Genomic DNA, 9,245 nt, shown 5'->3' with positions numbered 1-9,245 from the left:
CTGTAGGGATTTGCTGACCAGCTGCCAGGGAACATGCACTTGCAGTCCTTAGGTGCCTTTTAAGACCCCAGACTAATTTCCTTCTCTGTGTTCCTGCTCTCCTGAGCTCATGCTCCACAAATGCAGTAATTGCAGGCATTTGTTTTGAACCACACAAGCCTGAGCTCCAGAGTAAGTTTTATTTACTGCAATTATATCTGGCAGGTAATTTCTAGTAAACCCAGGGAAATGATTAACTTCCCACTAAATTCATGAACAGAAAAATAGGGCAAATTGATCAAATAAGCTGTTTCCTACACAATAAAAAAAATATTACAAATATAACATCCTGGAACAGAAATAGCTCCGATGAAACCATAAAGACAAGCAGGAACCTGCTAGAGGCATCTGTGCAGGGTTTTTAAATGGGGATTCGTTTCTTGCTTATCTCTCAACCATGAATTATTATTATTTCATCCACTGCTGCTCGTGGAGCTGCTTCAGCTGTGCCCATACCTTGTGTCACAGATGAGTGACTTGTGTCGCCTAAAGAATCACAGGCAAAGGTATCAGCAAAAGGGGATTGAATTTAAATTTGCCAGAGTGTGATTGAACAAAGTTTGATGGCAAGTTCTACTCTATTCATTCCTGCATGGATGAAGTCTGCAAAGGAAAATGGAGTGAGAATTGATTTAAAATGATTTACACTGAGACTAAAGAGCCAAAAGGGTCAGGGAGACCCTCCTGTTGAGTCATGAGGAGCAGAGTGGAATTTCTTTCTCATTTGAGTTTGGATAAGAGGAAAAGACAGCCTGGGGCATGAGAGCATCCATCTGGACAGGTCACAGAATGCTGGAAGCAGAACTGCCCTTTTTTGATTTCCACAGCAGTATCTGTGTGCATTCCCTCCGGAGGGAGTGTTTGAAATCCATCCTGCAGCAGTGGCTGAAGGAGCTGCCACAGGGCCGGGGCCCTTGTACAATAATGCACAGCATTCCCATTTTCCAGCTCAAAGCACTGCTTTGTGTGACCTCGTGTCACTTCAAGCTCCGTTATCCATCTCCATCTGGGGGCTGAGGGGAGCTTTATCCCAGCCTGGCTTGGGAAGTGTGGCAGCAAATGGGAAGTGAGGAGGGGTTGCTTATCACTTATGGAAAAGGCTCTTCCCAGCCTCCTCTGTGGTGCTCCCCAGACTCCAGATAGAGAATAACATCACTCAGAGGCCCAGATTTTCCTCCTCCTTTGGAATGATGGTAACCAGGAGTGACAAGCTGCGAGCTGGAGGTGATCCATCATGTGGCACCTCTGTCCTCCTCCCCCTGCACTGCTGCCCAGGCTGGGCACAGTGTGATTCCAGCTGCTTTCTGCTTGCCTTGAGCTGGGGCAAGTCAGGAGATGTGTGATCTGGGGAGGGCTGTGCCCATTCTCCAAGGCTGCTGGGTTTGCTCTGCCCACCTGGGATCAGCCTGGGTGGGTACAAAGTGGGTACATGGTGGGTATGTGGCAGCCAGAGCTTTGCCAGGCTGGCAGTGTGCAGGTTTGAGGGCTTCTTGCTCCTCCTTGTCCTCTCCCAGGCACAGTTTCCTCTCTGAGCCTGACTGATGGTTGATCCCTTCGAGTTTCCCAAACAAACAGGAGCAATTACTCCCTGATTAAAACCCCGGGCAGCCAGGCTGTGCAAATGGAGATAACCATTTATCTGCACTGCTTCCTGCCTGGCCCTGGGGCTCAGCCTCCATCAGGCTGCAGTGTTTGCTCCTGCTGGGACTGCAGCAGTGTGGGATGGGGAGGGCAGGGGAGCAGGGCAGGGGTGGCTGTGGGGCTGCCCAGGGTGACGAGGGTCAGGACACGGGGCTGTGCTGGCCCCTCATGGCACAAGGTGCTCCTGCAGTGTCATACATGAAATCCCTATTTGTGCTTGGTCTTTGCATATTAAGTGCTTTAATTAATTAATTTTGAATTAATTATTTTTAAATTGAATGTTACAATTAACCCATCAGCCCAGGTACAAAAATCCAGTTCCATTATCAGTGTTTCCATTTGTTTAAAGTAGTTTATTAATAGAGTTGCACCCTTCCCAGTTAAAATTTTCCCAGTTAAAAATCACAAACTTGCCCCTTCTCAAACTTCAAACCACCTATACACCATAAGAGTTACCTTTCCTGTGTTTACTGTATACTTTTACAAGTGTTTTGAGGTGTGTTGGATGTATTTTAATACTTTTTGTAGGTGTTTCACTTGCATTTTGATTCCAAGGCCAAAACCCCCACCCAGTCTTAATAGCCAGCAGCTATTTCTAGCTACAGAGCCTTTACTCTGCAGGCAAGTTCCATGGCCACCTGAATACCTGAATTTTAATGAAGGCATTGTATTCCCTTATCTCAAACTGATACCACCCCTCCCTGACAACGATGAGCCATTGGTGGACAGAGATGATCCATCAAAGGGAAAGCACCAATCGCCTTGGACCGAAGGGGCGGGCTGTGGGCGGGCTGTGGGCGGGCTGGGGGCAGACTGGGGGCGGAGCAAAAACTATAAAAAGGACGAAGCCGAGAGGCGGGCTCTCTTCTCTCTTCCCCTCTTGCTCTCTCCAGATCACCTGTGGGAGACATCGGTGCTGGGCATTAAAAGCCTTACCCCTTTTAAGGGGCTTTTAGTAATTTTTTAAAGTCAGCCCAGCACTGCAAGTTCTTTTTCTCTACCTGAGGTCTAGTGCTGTCTTAGCCAGAAGATCTCATATCCCTGCGCTCCTGGGGCATACCATCTACTGAGCCATAGGATCCCAAATTTTTATATTTTTCTGATTTCTGTAATTTTTCAATTTTTCTGTTTTCAATAAATTAATCTTTTTAAGAGTTGTCTCATTTCTCACATGCAGCAAGCAGGGACAGCCAAGTGACCGCTGCTCTCTTCAGCTTCAGGCCGAGGGCAGCCTGTGTGTCCCATCCCACAGGACACCTGCACTGCTGCTGCTGGCACTGGGGAGGTAAAACTCATGCGTTTGAGTTCCAGGGGACAGCCCTGGCACAACACCGCTGGGCTGTCAGCACTGCTGTCAGGAGCTGAGGTGCTCCTTCCTGGGGCACTAGAATAAATTGGTTTTGAAGTTGCACTACAGAGGTTCAGGTTGGATATCAGGAAAAAATTCTTTACTGAAAGAGTGGTTGAACATCGGTGTGGGCTGTGCAGGGCAGTGGTGGAGTCACCTCCCTGGAAGTGTTCAAAAAGTAGATGCAGCACTCTGAGATGTGCTGTGAAGGTTGGACTTGATGATCTTGAAGGTCTTTTCCATCCTTAATGATTCTGTGACCTTGGGTGATAAGTACGATGCTGAAGGAAGCTTCTAGAACTTCCACCTTAATTCTGTCTTCTATGACTTTTAGGTACATTCCCTATTTCCCAGTATTTCCACATCATACAGAGTTGTGTTATTTGTATTTCTTCCCTCTCTTCCAGGCTCCATCCTCTTGAATGCTTGACCAAATTCATGATGAAATAAATTCTGTGTATATTGCTAAAGTTTATTCTGCTGTTGAAACATTGTACAGAAATCTTTTGTCTGTCCTGAAACTTCAGACAGATCTTTGCTTCTTTTAAAATAGCCTTTGAAATGTTTTTCATCCAAACGAGTGAAATAGCAAGAATAATAGAGGTTGTAGAATTTGTAGCTACTATAGTTTCCTGCTTCTCCAAACGCTTTTGGAAATGCTGATTGATTTGTAACAAAGCTTGAAATGTCACCAGGAGGAATGAATGAAAAATACACTGCTCTAATGTATGTTGAAGTTGAAATTGGCTCAAAGTTTTAACCTTTAGAGGTGCTTTTTTCCTTTTCTTCCCTTTTTTAACTTTTCACAGCAGTCAAGGAGTTGGAAAGATAACCAGGAACAAAATGCACATAGAGGAAATGAATAAATTATGCTCTTATTTTTGGCACATTTACAAGAGAGACATTTTAAAACTCCACTTCAGTGACAAAAGAAAGGATTGCTCTACTTAAAATAAAGCCTCTGGTACAGAGGAATGCTGGTGAGGGCTGATGGATCCCTGGCCTGGCTCAATTCTGCAGCTCCTTGAGAGGGGCAAAAAGCCCTGACTGTGCCCACAAACACCCCCAGAGCCTGCAGAAAGGGGCTCTGCTGGGGCTGTTCTGGGCAGCATGGGATCATTCCTACCTTGGTCAGTGGTGGGAATGTGGCTGGGAGAGCGGGAGCCACGTCCTGGCAGGGTTTCCTCCCCAGCTGGGTTTGTTGGTTCAACTGGCAGTGCAGTGTCTCAGCGAGCTGGGGGTGTGTTTGGGCAGGAATAATAACAAGGCTTTGCCTGCTCTAGAATTTGCAGTAATTGGAACTGCAGAATTAGGTAAACATGCTTTGAAACCCATCCAATTTCAGATCCAGCAAGATGACCCTTCTGGGACCCTGAGGCTGCTCCAGGGCCACCAGCTCGTCTGTGTTTTGCCCCTGTTCTCACTGGTTGTGTTCCAGTCCTCCCCAGTGCTCAACGTTTGTCACTCAGGTTAGAAATGTCTGGTGCTTTCTAGGGTTTGCTGCTTTTCTTTTTCCTGATGAATTTACTCTCTGGAGTATGAAACAATAACAAAAGCCTCGGGACCTGCAATCAGTCTGTGCTGGAAGATGTGCAGCAGCTGGAGCTGCAGTGCTGGGAGAATGTGGCTCCTTGGGCCTCACCCTCCCCATCTTCTTCCTCAGTAACCACTGATATTTTGGCAGTTTTAAAGCCAAACAGGAGCTGAGCAGTAAGTGGGACCTGAGTGCATTTTGTTGTCACTGAGAACCAGTGAGGTGGCTCATCCTCCCTGCCCCAACAGTACCTGTGAGGTTCCAGCTCAGTGCTGCAGCAGAATGGTGCAAAACTGCTGACAAACAGTTTTTGTTCCAGCTTTTGCCCAGGATTTTGTGGATAGAAACCAGGGCCCTTCTTTTCATCCAGCTCCCTCTCCCCTGTACCAAGAGCTGCTCCCTGTGGTGATGCTGTGATGGTGAGGAGAGGTGGGAGGCAAGAGGTATTGAGCAAAACCAGGTAACACCAGGAATAAAAACTGCAGGTTCTCAAGTTCCAGTTCATTCCAGTACCCTGAAACTTGCTGCCCCACTGGAGGTGGAGCAACCCAAGCTGATACTGTGGGGTGTGTGTGAACACTGGCGTTGGAGGAAGGTCAGGAGGGAGCTGCATTGCAAATGAATGAAATGAATCCTGGATCAGTAATTACAGGGCTTTCTCACCTTGTTCCTAGACATTTTTTTAGCAGAAAAAGGCTCAAGATGAATCCACCTATCTCATTCCAGCCTCATGATGTGTTTGTTCAACATAAAAAATCGATGTTGAACTAGAATTTTGTGGGGAAGGAGAAGGTCCATGGGGATTACATTCCTGTTCAGTGCAATTTCTTGTTTTACTGCTGCATAGCCTGGCTGGTTAATAAGGTCTCCTTGAATGGGAGTCTGTATTACTGCTGTGCTGGTATGTGAAAATCAATCCTTGTAAATTTATTGGTGGCCACGTGCTCTCTTTGCTGTCATTATAATTGGGGCTGTCATTGATTGACAGCAGCCAATAATCAAAAGCACTTTTGCAATTCTGATCCCCATCAAACACCAAGGGCAGGGAGTGTCCTTGTGCCTCACGCTCTTCCCTGGAGCTTGGATCATTCCACAGATTACTGGGATGAAGGAACTTGCCTGGCATTGAGAGGAAGCAGCTGGGATGGCAATGGAAGGGCTGAGCCTTTGGCTGAGACAACACGGATAACACCCAAATCCATCCCTTTGGGCTAATGAAATCCTTTCTCCCTGGATCTAACATGAGCCCACTGAAGCACCTGACAGGAATTCTTCCTCTGACTTTGTGTTGGGACAATGGGCAGTTAATGATAGTTGTGTACTTGGCTGGGGAAGGGTGGTAAGGAGAGGAAAATTTGCATCCTTTGGAAGCAGTACATCAGTTCCCTGGATTCCTGTCTGGGCTTTTTATCTGATTGGGGGAATGAAAAGGAGATGACTTCAGAGAAATCTGAGTGTGATAATCTTCTCAGAAATCTGAGTGGGGCAGAAGCAGCCTGCTGGAAGGGGATCAGTCCTGGGCTTCCCAGACGTTGGCTGAGAGATTTCGGGAACAGCCAGGGGAGCTCCTCAGTCAGGCACCAGACTGGCTCCAGAAGGGCTCCATCCTTCATGGTTTCAAACCCCCGAGTCAAGTCAGTTATGGCACTTGATTACCTTTTAGCTCCCAGCATCTGATTGAAAAGGTTTGATTACTGAATGTGAACTGGGATTGATTTGGTTAGGGCACCAAAACTAATGGCATTTAAAGGAATTAGCTTTGGATATCAAAATGTAAGCCTGAGAGAAAACCTCCTCCTTGCCTCTTGCAAGAAACACCTGCTATAGGTTTGACCTATAGCAGCTCAGTTCAGTATGTGGTGCTCATGAAAAACAAATTTGCCTTTACCTGCATACATTAAATTTCTTTTCCCTTGGCTGATAATCCTCTGCATGTTGGCATCCTGACTGCTCTAAAGATTTTTGAATTAATGTTGAAATTATTCATTTGGGTGGTAGGAGCATCTGTTCCAGTGTTATATCCGTGTCTGGTATTTCTTCATTATATATGGGATGATGCACTAGAAAGGCACTTGAGATGCAGGTTATAAAAATACCACAAAGGCAGGGAAGGCATTTGTTGAAGAGTGCTCAGTGAGCTCGGATGCATTTCATTTAGGAACAATCACATACAGGTGGGTGATGTTTAGTGTTGGGGCCACAGGGATTAATTTGGGAATGTCTGCAGAGGCAGCAGCCGCTGGTAGCTGGTTCTGACACGGCTGTGGGCCAGGGGAGCATAGCTTTGGTCAGTGGGAGTTGGGGTTCAAAATGGGGGCCTGGGGGACCACAGAGCTGGGCTGAGGGAGCATGGGGAGTCCCAGGGAGGAAGGTCTTGGGTCAGCGTGTGTCACACGGGGCTCACGGGGCACTGGTGGCAGCGGGCAGGGGACAGGGGAGGTACCAGGAGGAGCTGGGGGAGGAGCAGATGGAAGGGGTGGAGCTCCCAGGGACCGCTGGCAGGGCTGTGGGACAAGGTGAGGACTGGACCCGCTGACCACTGATGGATAAAGTTCTGCTGGCCGGGATCTGCAGCTCGGAGGGGCTGGGTGTGGGTTCAGCGATGCAGGACGAGGGCTGATGTCCCTGTGGGCTGTGTCAGTCCCGTGGGGTGACTCCAAGGGACAATATGGCCATCACAGCTCCAGGCTTAGGAGCCGCTTTCATGGCAGACCATGAAACCCTTCAGTTAAGATTAAACCCCGTCTCTCCAAAGGCTTATCCTGAGTGTTGCACGCTGTAAATCACTGGGCTCTACTCGGGGCTGGGGTCAGGTATCAGGTTAGGGTTCAAATCAGCAGCGTCAGAAACCCATTTTACTCTTGATCCTCTCAATCCCTGCTGGGGATAAAAGGCTTATCATTAGTTATCAAAAGATAGCAATGGCTCCCTCAGCTGTGTTCAAGCCCAGGTTTGTGCAGATATTAGATGAATTTTCAGAGGAACAAAGTGCTCAAGAACTTGATTCATGGGTGGATTTTGGCCTATGTTTTATAGGTCTTCAAGGAACCACCAGAAACCCATTTTTCCTGCTCTGTGTTTTGAAGTTTAACCCTGTGGTACAGGAGCTGTTGGCAGACACTCAGCTCCGAAGGAAATATGAACCATTTGTCAAGGAAAGGAGCAGCACGTATTTTAACCCTCCAGCCCTGCAGGCTTTCAGATATTACCCAATAAAACAAGCTCATCCACTCTTCTTCTTGAAACCCCAAACCTAATTTTAAGTCTGTTTTCTCTATAGAGTTCACCCTATAACTTTTCTCCTTCTGGAAGGCATCCCAAGCCCAGGAGCTCTGGCTGGCTGGGTGATAACCCTGCCCCTATTGCCCTCTCTGATTGGAGCCCTAAGCCAAGCCCCAAATCCCCACCAGGAACATCCCTCTGCCACCTCCCCATGGCTCCTCATCCTCAGGGCCTCAGTCATTCCAGGCTTGGCGTTGGTTTGAGGAGAGGCACTTGGGTGCGGGAAATGGGGAAGAGGAGAACAAAGAGGGAGGAAGTGGAAGAAGTCTGAGAATGAAGAGTAGAAGGAATTTTGGGGTAGGGTTTCACATCTTTCTCAACCTCCACGTCTCCTGCAGGATGCAAAATGCACAGCTGAGAGCCCCTGATCTCCACAGCCTGAGGTTTTCTTGGCTTGAAATCCTGATCTGGGCCAAATTCCAAGCATTTGCTCATTTAGATGAGTAAATCTAAGAGAAATTAAAGATGAAGATGTATTATCAGTCTTAACTTCTATGTAATACTGGTGCATGCCTATGATTTTGTCATTACATCTGTTCTTGAGATGTAGAAATTGCTTGCACTAATTTAATTCTTGCTCTATTTTATTGCATTCTTGCGTTGCTTCCTTGACCCTGGGTCTCTTTGCTGAGTTACAATACATTTTTACAATTTTCCCTTGAATATCTGTGTCTTCAGGAATATCAAATGTGGCATATCCATTCCCTTTCACGTGGAACCAACCATGAAAACCCATGACAGGGACAGTGCCTGGGGTGAGGCACAGGCAGGGTGGCTGTCGGGGGTCACGCTTTGAAAGCATCTTATAAAGTAAATGGGGTTTTTTACCCAGCAAGCTCTAACTTTCCTTCATTTGTTTTATCCCAAGCCAGTTTGGGTTGATTCAAAGTAAAATTCTCTCACTTTTTTTTTTTTTTTTTTTTTTTTCTGTTGGGGGTGTGCATTGATGATTTAATGATCTTGAGAGTTGGTTTGTGTGTCAGGAAGTGGCAGTGTCCCCATTCCTGGAGGGACTTCAAAGCTGTGTGGATGTGGCACTTGGGGACATGGGTAAGGGGTGGCCTTGGCTGTGCTGGGGGATGGTTGGACTCGATGGTTGTGGATGGATTTCTGAACCTAAATGATTCTGTGATTCTCTATAATGGCTCTGGCTCTTGTGGTGTCTTTAATAACCCCTCCTGTTGCCACTGCCAAAGGCAGGACAGGCTGCTGGCTGGGCCACTGGGCTAATCCAGAAGGACTTTTCTTATATTCTTATTTTAGGATCTAAAACCTGCATTCTAATCTCTGTTCAGGCATTGCTTTGGCCTCCACCCCAACAGGGTGTCCCAGCCTGCCCAAGGACTGAAACATTTGCTCAAGGTTGCTTTGCATCCTGCCTTTCATCAAGTGATACACTTA

Source organism: Coloeus monedula (genome assembly GCF_965178545.1).
Source record: "Coloeus monedula genome assembly, chromosome: 11".
Classification (NCBI taxonomy): Eukaryota; Metazoa; Chordata; class Aves; order Passeriformes; family Corvidae; genus Coloeus; species Coloeus monedula.
Note: the sequence above shows the minus strand (reverse complement) of the source record.